Source organism: Girardinichthys multiradiatus, chromosome 14, assembly GCF_021462225.1.
Source record: "Girardinichthys multiradiatus isolate DD_20200921_A chromosome 14, DD_fGirMul_XY1, whole genome shotgun sequence".
Lineage (NCBI taxonomy): Eukaryota > Metazoa > Chordata > Actinopteri > Cyprinodontiformes > Goodeidae > Girardinichthys > Girardinichthys multiradiatus.
Window position 1 is genome coordinate 42,106,438 of NC_061807.1, and position 11,232 is coordinate 42,117,669.

Here is an 11,232-nt window from a genome sequence, read left to right on the forward strand (position 1 = left end):
TGATTTCTGACCATGAACAAAGATGGTTTTACACTGAGCCTGTTTGAATTGGCTCATGTGTGTCTTTTCTTTTAAACTGTTTAAAGAAAGTTTTTTATTGACTATATTTACTGTCATTTTTATGTCATTTATGTATGCAAAATGCACTTTTCTTTATATCAGAGTTTAAAAGTACAAGTTACCAGCAAGACATGAGGTGGAGGTTCACTAATGAGCATTATCAGGGTCATGATGAGGGACTTTGACCTGAGCTACAGGTGAAGTTAAATGGCCTGGCCATGATAGAAAACAGTAGGAACCCTCTCTTTGAGCTTCTAGCTGGATCTGCATCATGATGTGAAAAATATCTGATCTTTAGTCAAAAGGTTCATGAAAGAAGGAACATATTTTAATGAAATGTTGGGATAACTCACAGCATAATTAAAATAAATAAATGTGTTATTAGGGTCTTACCATTCAATTAAAATCTAAGAAGATCAATTTTATAGCTGTTTTCTTTTTAGAAATGTAAAAAATTATGACAATGGAGCCTCAGATGTGGGAGAGAGTGAGAGTAAAATTTAAAAAAGTCATTTTCATAGAAGAGAAAAGAAGCATATTTTTTTGAGCCACAGTAAACAGAGTTTCTCTGAGTTTAAGAACAGCTTTAGTTGGATGGACTGAGCAGAACGTTTTTTCTAAATATCACAAAATGTGTCATTATCTGCTTCAGCCAAATGTTTTTTTCATCAGTTATGAACTGTTAATCTTCACACACCACTTAAACTACTAACAAAAAATTAAAACCAAGTCAAAATATTGTGAAGCTTTTGAAACGCCACAATACAGCATTAATGAATTTTCAAGGTGCTCTAAAAATGTTAAATATTTGGTTCTGTGTTAGAAAAAAGATGAAATAAAAGTAAGCTTTTTATTGATTGCCGAACTGATGTGGAACAGAAAAACTGCATAGTAAATAGAAAGAAAACAGGAAAGTTAGGTAAATAACAGTAAAAGCATTAGAATGAATTTCTAAAACAGGAACGTAAAATTAGCCTGTCTACTTTTACAAAAGTAAATGATTCAATAAATAAACAACTAGGCAGATAACCCCCCCAATGCTACACCCATAGTTACACGTTTGCTGCGAGGTCCAGCTGAAGCAAAATATATGTTATTCGACAGATTATTGACAACATGTATCAAACTTACTATACCTATTGATAAAAAATTATTTAAAGCACATGTCTCAACAAAGTGATGTTTTGTAAAAATGAACGAGGAGCCTGATTTGAAAGATGTGGTGGGCCATTCCTTTCAGACTCTCTTTGAAACCATGAACCTTCTGTGACCCTTTGAAGCAGGTGCTATAAACTACTGCCATCAAACACAGACTGCTGCAGCTGGTTGCTCTCTGACACAAGCACACCTGCCAAATATACAAAAGCCGGAGTGGCTGTTTTTGAGATGTGAATAGTGTGCTAACACAGAAATTCATCATCAGTCAATTCCACACCAAACAAAATAATGTCCTCTGAAATGATGGAAACATTTGAGACATTATATTTACCAGGAACAATTGCCTCCCCTGACCAGAACTCACCACAACATTACCTAAAACCAAATCTGGGTGTTAAGTTTATAGCCTCATTCAATCTGTGTTGTAACTGTATAAACAGTTTTAAATACGACCATATACACATACAAAATGGTCCACAGTAACCCTTTCCAGCATATTTCACAGCCTTCTATTCATTACTCCCAACTGTGATCAATTCCTGCTGAACTACAATCACTAACCCTAACTGGGGCCGCCAGAAAGTACACCCCTTCATTTTCTGCAGGGAAGCTAAAATAGACAGGATATAAAACACGTTTTAGAGTCACAAATGCAAACAAGAAATGAAGGATGCATGCAATAACTCAGTAATTCTGCCTCCAGATTTTGTGCCTCGGTTGTCACGGTAACTATAAGTGTTTAAAGAGACAATCCTGCAAAAGGCAATAATAACAATTACCGCCACAATTATCCCTTTTCCACTGGCTCTATTGAGGCCGGCTCCACCCCACTCAGTCCACCTTGCGGGCGTTTTCATTGCAGGGAAAAAAAAAATAAAACTGGTAGGAGTGGGTCAAATCAAAATATAACTTTACTATTTACAAATCATAAGCCATGCCTAAAGGAGCAGGAGCAGGCAGAGAACTGTCTGTAATTAGACATGCCTGCATCGGGTCAAACAGGAGGAAGCCCCAACATACTGATGGCTGGAGGTGGGCCTACAAACCATAGCTCCAGCCGTCAGTGAGTCCTTGCCTGCGGACAGTCATTGTTTTTCACATTAACTTGCAACCAAAGCGCAACTGAAGTAACTTCCCCGAAGAATAAGTAAACTGGCAGGACAACTTTACTTCTTCCTTCCTCACGAACCTTCGAAGAAGAGCTTGACAAAGCTTAAGATCTCACTATTGAAGAGAAACCAGCAGATCTACTATTCCAATCGAAGACTAGATCCATTGCAGTTTGTAACCCAGGTGTGCCAAATCTGACGGTTCATCATATCTTTCCCCTTTGTGCTGAAGGAGGAGAATGGGACTGTTTCTGAGCCTTTCACAGACGCAAGAATGCTCACAACACTCGTACCAGTCTGGGAGAAGATGTCACGCAAGTAAACTTGTTTCTTTTGTACTTTTATCTTGTAGTCTGGGCAGGATAAAGTAGGTTAGAAGTAAAGCGATCCAGGATTGTCTCTGTTTTAATTCAACATGTTTTCAAAATCCGAATTTCTTTGTACACTTCTTTACAAACTGTATGCTTCTATGCAAAATTTTGTTGAATGTTGGTGTTTTCACTGCGTTTGAGTTTAATTCAATCTGCTTTGAAAGACGTGTTCATTCATCAAGCTGAATACTTCTATGCAAAGTTTAATTGAATGTTGGTGCTTTCACTGTGTTTCCGACCCGCCGATCCTCAATCGGCCCCAAGTTGGATTATTGAAGTTATTTGAAGTACGTCCGCGATCTGAGCTTGGTGCTGGATCTGATCTCTCCAATAATTGCCTTTGTTCTTGTCACTGGTTTCCCACATGGGTTTTTATTGCCCTTTGTTTGAAACAGTTTGCTATCAGTTTAAGTAGTGGCCAGGAGCTAACATGCTAGTCTGACAGCTTGCTTAGTGCTGTTCAATGTGGCTTCCCATTTTCTAAATCAACCTTGAGCTTTGATTATTCCCACCTTCATCCATAAATTGCTGGTTTGAAACAAATTGTATAAACTCCAAGCCCTACAAAGGACCCAGCCAGAGTAACGGGAATAGCGTTTTATGTGTTTCACTATCCCCGATTCTAGCCAGGTTTTCTGACCTTACGGGCAGACTGCAATTTAAAGAGTAGCGGAAAACGCAAAGGAGGTGCAGTGTATGTAAACGACAGATTCAATTAAATTTTATTCAAAAATACTTTATCAATCCCAATGTTGTTGTAGCTTATATTATACAGGTTTCTTCAAAGAGCCGTTGTAGATGCTGATGGCTGTGAGCATTAGAGATCAACATGGTGTAATGTTAAATGTAATCACATATTACTGTAAAGTGTTGTCTCTGCAGCCCAGATATTGAACTTTTAGCAGTTTTTGTCCATAGTATTTACCTAGAGAGTTTAACAGTCTTATTTTGGCAACGGCTTGCATTCCACCATCAGCTGTTGAGGACACTGTATGTGATGTTACCAGCTGTTGCTAAGCTTCAGACACCATGCGTTTGTGGCAATATCTGGTGATTTTAATCACACCACTATGTTAATTTCCTGCCCAAATATTGCACACAAATAAAACATGTTTTACAAACTGTTCTCAAACATTGCACACAAATAAAACAAGATTTACAAAGTGTCCTCAAATGTTGCACACAAAGAAAGCATGTTGCACACAAATAAAACATATTTTACAAACTCTCCTAGAATACAAAATGATCTCTTCTCGCCTACAAAACAGCATCTGCTCACATATGAAACAAATCCACTCTGCAGCAAGTTTCTGCCAAAAGTCAAGTGATACTTTTAATAAGATTTGTCATTCTCCCACCGCAACAGCAGGGTTGCCATCATGAGTATGAAAGCTTTTCTGTTGAATTTTAAATGCTTAAAGTAATCATGTGAGACAGACTTGATGGAGCCAGATGTGATGCCACCCTGAACATATTTATTCCGGCCCAGCAGACCAGTATAAGCCATGTCCACTTTAATCAATTATTGCCCAATTTCATATACTGACTTATGTGTGACACTTGATCATGCACAGAAAGTTATCTAAAAATCTGTAATACCAATAATTTGATCATAGTAATCAAGATCCCTGCTTGTAGCTTTTGTTTTGAATCTGGTCTTTGCAATAAATAAAGCTTTAAAATGCTGTTATAACCAATTATCCACTTTTGGAGATTAATTTTACCCACACTACTGTGATCACTACAAGCAGTTTCCAATGTTAAACTAATGATCGCTTTATGAATAAACTATGGAGTTAATTTCCTGCCGAAAGGTTGCACACAAATAAACATGTTGCACACAAATATAACATGTTGCACACAAATAAAACTTACGTTGCACACAAATAAAACTTATTTTACAAACTGTCCTCAAATGTTGCACTCAAAATAGAATTTATAAACTGTCCCCGAGTACAACATGGTCTCTGCTCGCATACGAGTCAATTCCACACCCCGCGGCAAATTTCTGGGCGGCAAACTTTTATTCGACCAGTCAGCCAAACTTAAGTTGAATACTAAGCAGACAAAATGCATGTGTGTTTCTGTGAAAAATGGATTCTTAAGGAATTTAAAATAATTGTAATGAGTTGATATTGATTATATGGAAATGGGTAGGGAAAGATGCATCAGGAAGTAGGGAAATAACTTGTCTTTATTCTTTTTTTGTATGCATGTGTTTCCAGAGGCTGGAGTATACTCAGATTGAGTCTGCTGCAAGGAACATGCTACCACCTTTAACAGCAACAGTTCACAATCCAGGCCAGAATCAGCAAGCTCAACTTGAAATTCAGGGTCCATCTCCAAGTCAGGAACTAAGACTGAGAGAGGCTAATGTTCAGCAAGAGATGACAAAGTTGGCAAATTATGACACGTTTATCTGTTTGTTAGTCGTTTGGGTTTTGTATGCTATATTTAACGATTTTCTTCACAGGTGTTTTCCCGGTCTTTTCAGAAGAGAAAGGATCAGTGGAAAATGGAGATTTCCTGTACCACTCAAAAATAGTTCATCAGTCCCCACAAAGACCACAAATCTCCATGTTTTTTTATTTCCAAGACCCATGACCAGAACTTCAGAAGGTACCAGGAGCTCAGGATCTTAATGGCAGGCTTAGGTAAACGCCTGATATCATTGGCTGAGCACAGCAGCCATGCAGAGGTAAACATTTCTGAAATTATGCTATAAAGCAATCATTAATAGAACACTGGAAACTGCTTGTAGTGATCACAGTTTCGTGGGACAAATTAATCTCTATAAGTGGATGAATGTTATTTCAACCTGGAAAGACTCACAAAGAGAAGACAGGGATGCAATTAGAAAAGTTTATTAGTGAATGTTTATTTCTTTGGCGCTAGGAAGACGTGAATACTGAGAATGACATGCGCTTGAATGAACATCTTAAGGTTATATTTCAAAATGTCTTTATCCCCTCAAAAAAATAAAAGGGGCCGAGGCTGGGGCCGAGGCCGGAAATGAGAAAGGAAGGGAAATTTAGACAAACGCTTAAGACACACAACAGATGCCGGCTTCTGCCTCCCCTCTTAAAGAAGTTTGGGCGGCCAAATCTTTTACCATCAAATTATTCAACCAGAACCCTATGGCAGAATGACAGGTCCTATTTGGTTCTGTTTCCATCCCAAAGAAAATTTAGATCCAATTTCACCTCAAGAAAATTTATAAGAAATTTAAGTTTTCACCCTCTGAAACTAAAACCCAGAAAATTGTTCCAACTTGCAAGCATCTGAACACATGGAATACCGACATTAGAGAAAAACTAATGCAAAACAAAACTTGGTGCACTCCAAAACGTTCATTAGTGGTCCGAACAGAAATATCAATCAAAACCCAAAACAAATAATGAGCTCACAGAAACTAAAACATATAATTCGATCCATGAACCTTTCACTCATGTGCCCCACATCATTCATCATTCATACCTTGGGCCTTCATTCATTCCTGTTACAGTCTTCTCATCCACACATTTTCAACCCTCAAACACAATCTTTGGATTCCTATTGTTCCTGTACCCCAGAGATCTCATGTTCTAAGTAATAATGTGTCGATGAACCCATTTGTCAGGCTGGTCCCAGCCACCTTTTCAGGCCTTCTTCACCTAAGAGAATGGTGACTCAAGAGGATGAAGATATTTTAAAGTGGAGGCTTGAAGGGTGATTGGCCAGGGAGAAATGCAGACTTAACGCTGATTGGTGGAGCAGAGTCGCATGGAGGAGTAATTAGACGAAGCTGGAGGTAATGGTGAGTCTTCCATGTTGAATTTTCGTTTAAACTCCGTAACAGAATTATTTTAAGCTTTATCCAAAAGAAAAAATCCAAAATGAAGATCGTCAATACAATAAGCAAATTATTAGTATTATGGATTTTTACATAAATTACTTTCTATGATCAAGTGTTATAAATTAAACGATCTGACAATAATTAATTAAAGTGGAACTGGGTTATACTGGTTTTATGAACTTTTAAGATAATTTTGTTGGACTTGACTTCCAGACCCATAACCAGGTCTGTTGGGCCACCCTGTGACAACACCCTGTTAGGACAAGGGTTCGAGCACGAGTGAGTTCGTCTCACTTGGCGCTGATTACTAGCAGTTCATATTGGAACAACATTTGAACAAAAACAATTCTGTCCCAGACTTTTTGATCTATAAAAGCAGTTGATAACTGTAGCAGTGATTGCTTTATGTAATTTCAATTGTAATAATTTGTTATTAAGAAGCTATTGGTTTGTTGTATTTTTTTTTGTATATTGAAAAAAAGATTTCCGCAGCCTTTCTGGCTGAATACCCTAAACTGGAGACCTTGGCTGGTGGATGGATTTTTTTACAAGGCAGCAGGAAAGCAGATTTAGCATTATTTGGCACTGTATGACACATCTGTAAAAGGTATTTATTTTTACTTTCGTGTTGCAAGAGTGCTGGCCATCATTATTAATTCTTCAAATTGCTGTGTAAAATTAAAATCACTTTCTTGTTTTTCAAAATATTGGAGGAAGTGGCCAGAGAAAACTTACTGTTGTCCCACCCGAGTCTGAAGGCTATACTACAAAACTTCTAAAAACTGCATCCAATAATGGAAGACACATGATTTTCATCATTCCAATTCAAGATGAAATCAACACAGAGCCACTACTTGATAATGCCCCAGAGTTCAGCAAAATGCCAAAACCTGTGGGGACATTTTACCCTTACGAGTTCTTGCTCTGCATATAGAGACCTGTACCAAAGCTATGGAAGACAGTGAAGATGTAGGTTTTTTTATGCACTGTATTCCAGTGATCCAACTGTCTTTTTCTTAAGATCTTTTTAAATTTTAGATAGTGCTAACTGAACAATTATCTTACAATGATTGAATTATTTCTTTTTAAAAGTTTCTTTTTTTTTAAACAGGAGAACCAAGAGATGGCCAGGAAGATCAGGAAGTGTCTTTTGTTTACAACATTCATAACAACAAATGTAAGTATACGCTTTTAGAAAGTAATATATGTTTATGCTCTTTTCATCAGTGATAAAACAATCAATATTGTCAGTTGGATTGGTTGATCTTAAAACAAATAGATGATTAGTATTATGCTTATTGTTCTGTTTTTCCATCCAAATGCACTGAATTACTTGCATCCTTGTTTTATTTCCTAGCTACCACAAAGTTGTGACCATGCAATTTCTAATTATTCCGATTTTGTTGTCTTTTTATTGTATAGCATTTCTAGGGTTTGGGGTGAAATTTGTTTATTTAACTGGAGCCTTTACAAATTGCAAACAGCATTACACTATACTTATTTTTTTAATTCAGCCAACCTAGTCACTACCAAAACAGTATGTCCTATATGCCAAGGAGAATACCCTGCTGATGTCATTAAGGTGCATGCCAGTGGTTACAGTGAAAGGTAAATGGAGACAAGAGGTTTTGCTATTAGAAATTAGTGTTTTTAATCGTATATACGCTCTCACAACTATTTGCCTTCTCACTTTGTGTGTACACAAAATATGAATAGTTTAAATCAGCAAGATTATTGAAGGACTATATCTGTCAATAAGAGCTGCTTACAAATTAGTGCGCATTCTCTACTTTTAATGTTGACAGATTAATTGGGACTTAATTTATAGGAGAAGTTTTAATGGTTTTCTCACTCTGCAGGTATCTCAGTTGGTAGACATTTACAATTTAGCAGGTCCAGATACTGTACAAACCATACTTTGATATTAGAATGTTGATTGCATTCCAGAATGTGTGTGTGCAATATATATTGTATTTTTTTTTCAGGCCATCAACTGTGGAAGTTGCTCCATTTGACAGAAGAACAGTGGATGTTGCAAGATTAGAAGCACTACCAGGCCCATCCTCACAAACTACATGTTTTCAAAATCAGCCAGCAAGTTATGCAGGATCTTGATACTGGCAACAAAACAGAGGGTTGGATGTGTATTTGGTTGAACATATTTTTAGTTTTTGTTTAAATATTTTGATTTCTCGGTTTATTCCCTCTTTGGTTTGGCTTCGCTGCTTTAATTTTTTATTTTTTTTCTACAGGTTGGAAGATCATACCAGACTTGGCCAGGGCTGTTTGGATATACAGAGAGACAGTGCTTAGCATTCACAGATCAGGGAAACCACTGTATTTGCATATTGACCTCAGAACCACCATCTCAGAACAAGACATTGATTTTGTTACATTTTACAAAGCATCCAGTGTTGAGCGGGCAAATCCTTTGCAATGCATACTTGAAGGTTCATTTTTTTTATTGTGGTTAGTTTTGATGGTGTTTTTGTACGTTGTTTTTCTTAAGAACAACCCCTAACATTTATATGTCTTGAATTACAAGGTGATTATCAATAATTACAAGGTGATCCTGCAGTCGGGGAGGGTGTGAACCGCTTCTTGGTATCCAGTCATACAAAGGCTGAAAGATGGTTTCAACATGAATTTTGGTAAGCTGTCATCATTGGCTTTTTTTTATCAACTGTGCATACATTTGAATCACTTTAATACTATTTATAATCCCTTTTTTGAAAATATATTTAAGATATAACTATACCTATTACACCCAATAAATTGCTAAATGTTTGTGTACAGGATCCGAGAAACAAAATTTGTCTACACAGGAAATGCTTGTGTAACAAGGCTGTTTGATGGAGAACAAGACCACCTTGTGCCTTCCTCCTCTGCATTTCTGGTTGAGCGTGACCTATTTCTAATGGCAGGCAGAATGATTGGCCATTGCTTTTGCATGGCGGTCCTCCGCTGACAGGGCTTAGTCCTGCTATTATTCACATTTTTTGTGGAGGGACACCGGAAACTGCAATCGCTGAGATCAATGACTGTCCAGGGAGAATCTGAGGGAGAAAAAAAACAAACGTTGGTATATATTTACAGCAAACAGAACATCATTGACATTTTAACATATATTTAAGACGTTTTTTTTAACTATGTACATTGTGTCCTTAAGCTTGAAGGCAGCTCTGAACTCTCAGCTGATGAAAAGGAGAAAGTTGACTTCCTGTGTCTTGCATGGGATCTCCCTTTGATGACAAGTGACAATCGAACATGGCTTTTTGAAAGGCTTCTGCATTATGCAGTAAAGCAATATTCTTGAAACTACATTTGAGTACTTTTTTAACCACTACCTGAGTAAAAATTTGCTTTCTCTTTCTCACTAGGTAATGGGACGGGTCATGAGGCAAATAAAGCAAATAAGAAAGACACTATGCTGTGGACCCTGATCAGTGAACGTCCGGATGTGGCTCAAATTATTTTCCCACGCAAGTCAATTGCTGTGTTGACCCCAGAGGTAAATACAGGTAGTTCTGATAAAAAACTAGAAAAATTGCATTTCCTGCGAAAATTTTGTGTAAATGCTGTAAGCTGAATTCCTTAACTAAAAGCTTACAGAAACAAGCTGAAGTTGACTGCAGAAAATCTGCTGAAATGTAATGAAGTAGCAGAAAACAGAAATGATAAACTCCTCTGCTGAAAGCTGGCTAAGGTTGGTTTGTCTGTCTGTGTTTGTTTGTTTGTTTAGAGCATTCTGGACCGCATCAGCTGGCCTACCATGACTGACGAAGAAGCTCCCAGTTTTAGTCCGTGAGGCAGACACCCTGTCTACTTTTAAGGCTAGGCTTAAAACTTTCCTTTTTGATAAAGCTTATAGTTAGAGTGGCTTAGGTTATCTTGAGCTATCTCTGTAGTTATGCTGCTATAGGCTTAGGCTGCTGGAGGACATAATGACCACTTTCACATTCTTCGCTACATTCTCACACTACTCTCTAATTCTGCATTATTTGCTGTTATTTCAGTTTTTAACTTTATGTTCTCTCTCTTTTCTCTTCCTAGAAGCTAAACCTGGCCTGACTCTGTGTCTACCTGTGACACCTTTCTGGAGAGGGACATCATCCAAGCTTCTGCTGGCAACAACTTAATGCTCACCCTCTACCGATGATCCACATGGCCCTGTCTTTCAGTGTTTAACCCTTTCTCTCACCTTGACATGGAAATTGACTGAGCTTTTACTGTAACTAATTATATATGCTGTTTTTCAGATTCTAACCTTGAAAACTGGCTCAGAGTTTATCTGTTCTTTCTTTCTAGGTGAAACGACTAAAGGAGCTGCATCCATTAACATTTACTTTTCCTTCCTATAGAAAGTACTCCTGGATCAGTGCTTCTTTGTTCTCTTTGTGTCTCTGCTCTGTTCCTGACTTTTGTGAAGTGTCTTGAGATGACATGTGTTGTGAATTGGCGCTATATAAATAAACTGAATTGAATTAGTTTTTCATAGTCCTGTTATTGGCTTCATCCATTTCATCAGCCAGTTTTATTGAAATACATAGACTGTTCACTGGAAAAAGCATGGAGAATTAATGAAGTTCTTTCAGTCTTAAGATGAACAATAAAAGCAAGCCTTGTGGAAATTGTGTATTCACTTTGATTAATAGTGGTAAGAAATGCAAATACAGACTTAATCAAAATGTATGTTTAT

General features: G+C 37.4%; 1 long non-coding RNA gene across 3 annotated transcripts; it reads left to right on the top strand.

The window, feature by feature from the left end:
- The first annotated feature begins 6,933 nt into the window (after positions 1-6,933).
- On the top strand, positions 6,934-10,440 carry LOC124881339. Of its 3 annotated transcripts, none has more exons than XR_007041626.1 (10): positions 6,934-7,140; positions 7,247-7,502; positions 7,645-7,710; positions 8,519-8,668; positions 8,786-8,983; positions 9,079-9,184; positions 9,330-9,615; positions 9,703-9,831; positions 9,914-10,044; positions 10,276-10,440. It is a non-coding gene; the product is annotated as an uncharacterized LOC124881339 (long non-coding RNA). The 3 variants fall into 3 exon arrangements; XR_007041627.1 differs by having other exon boundaries at positions 9,330-9,611; positions 9,914-10,054; XR_007041625.1 differs by having other exon boundaries at positions 9,330-9,611.
- Positions 10,441-11,232: the final 792 nt, after the last annotated feature.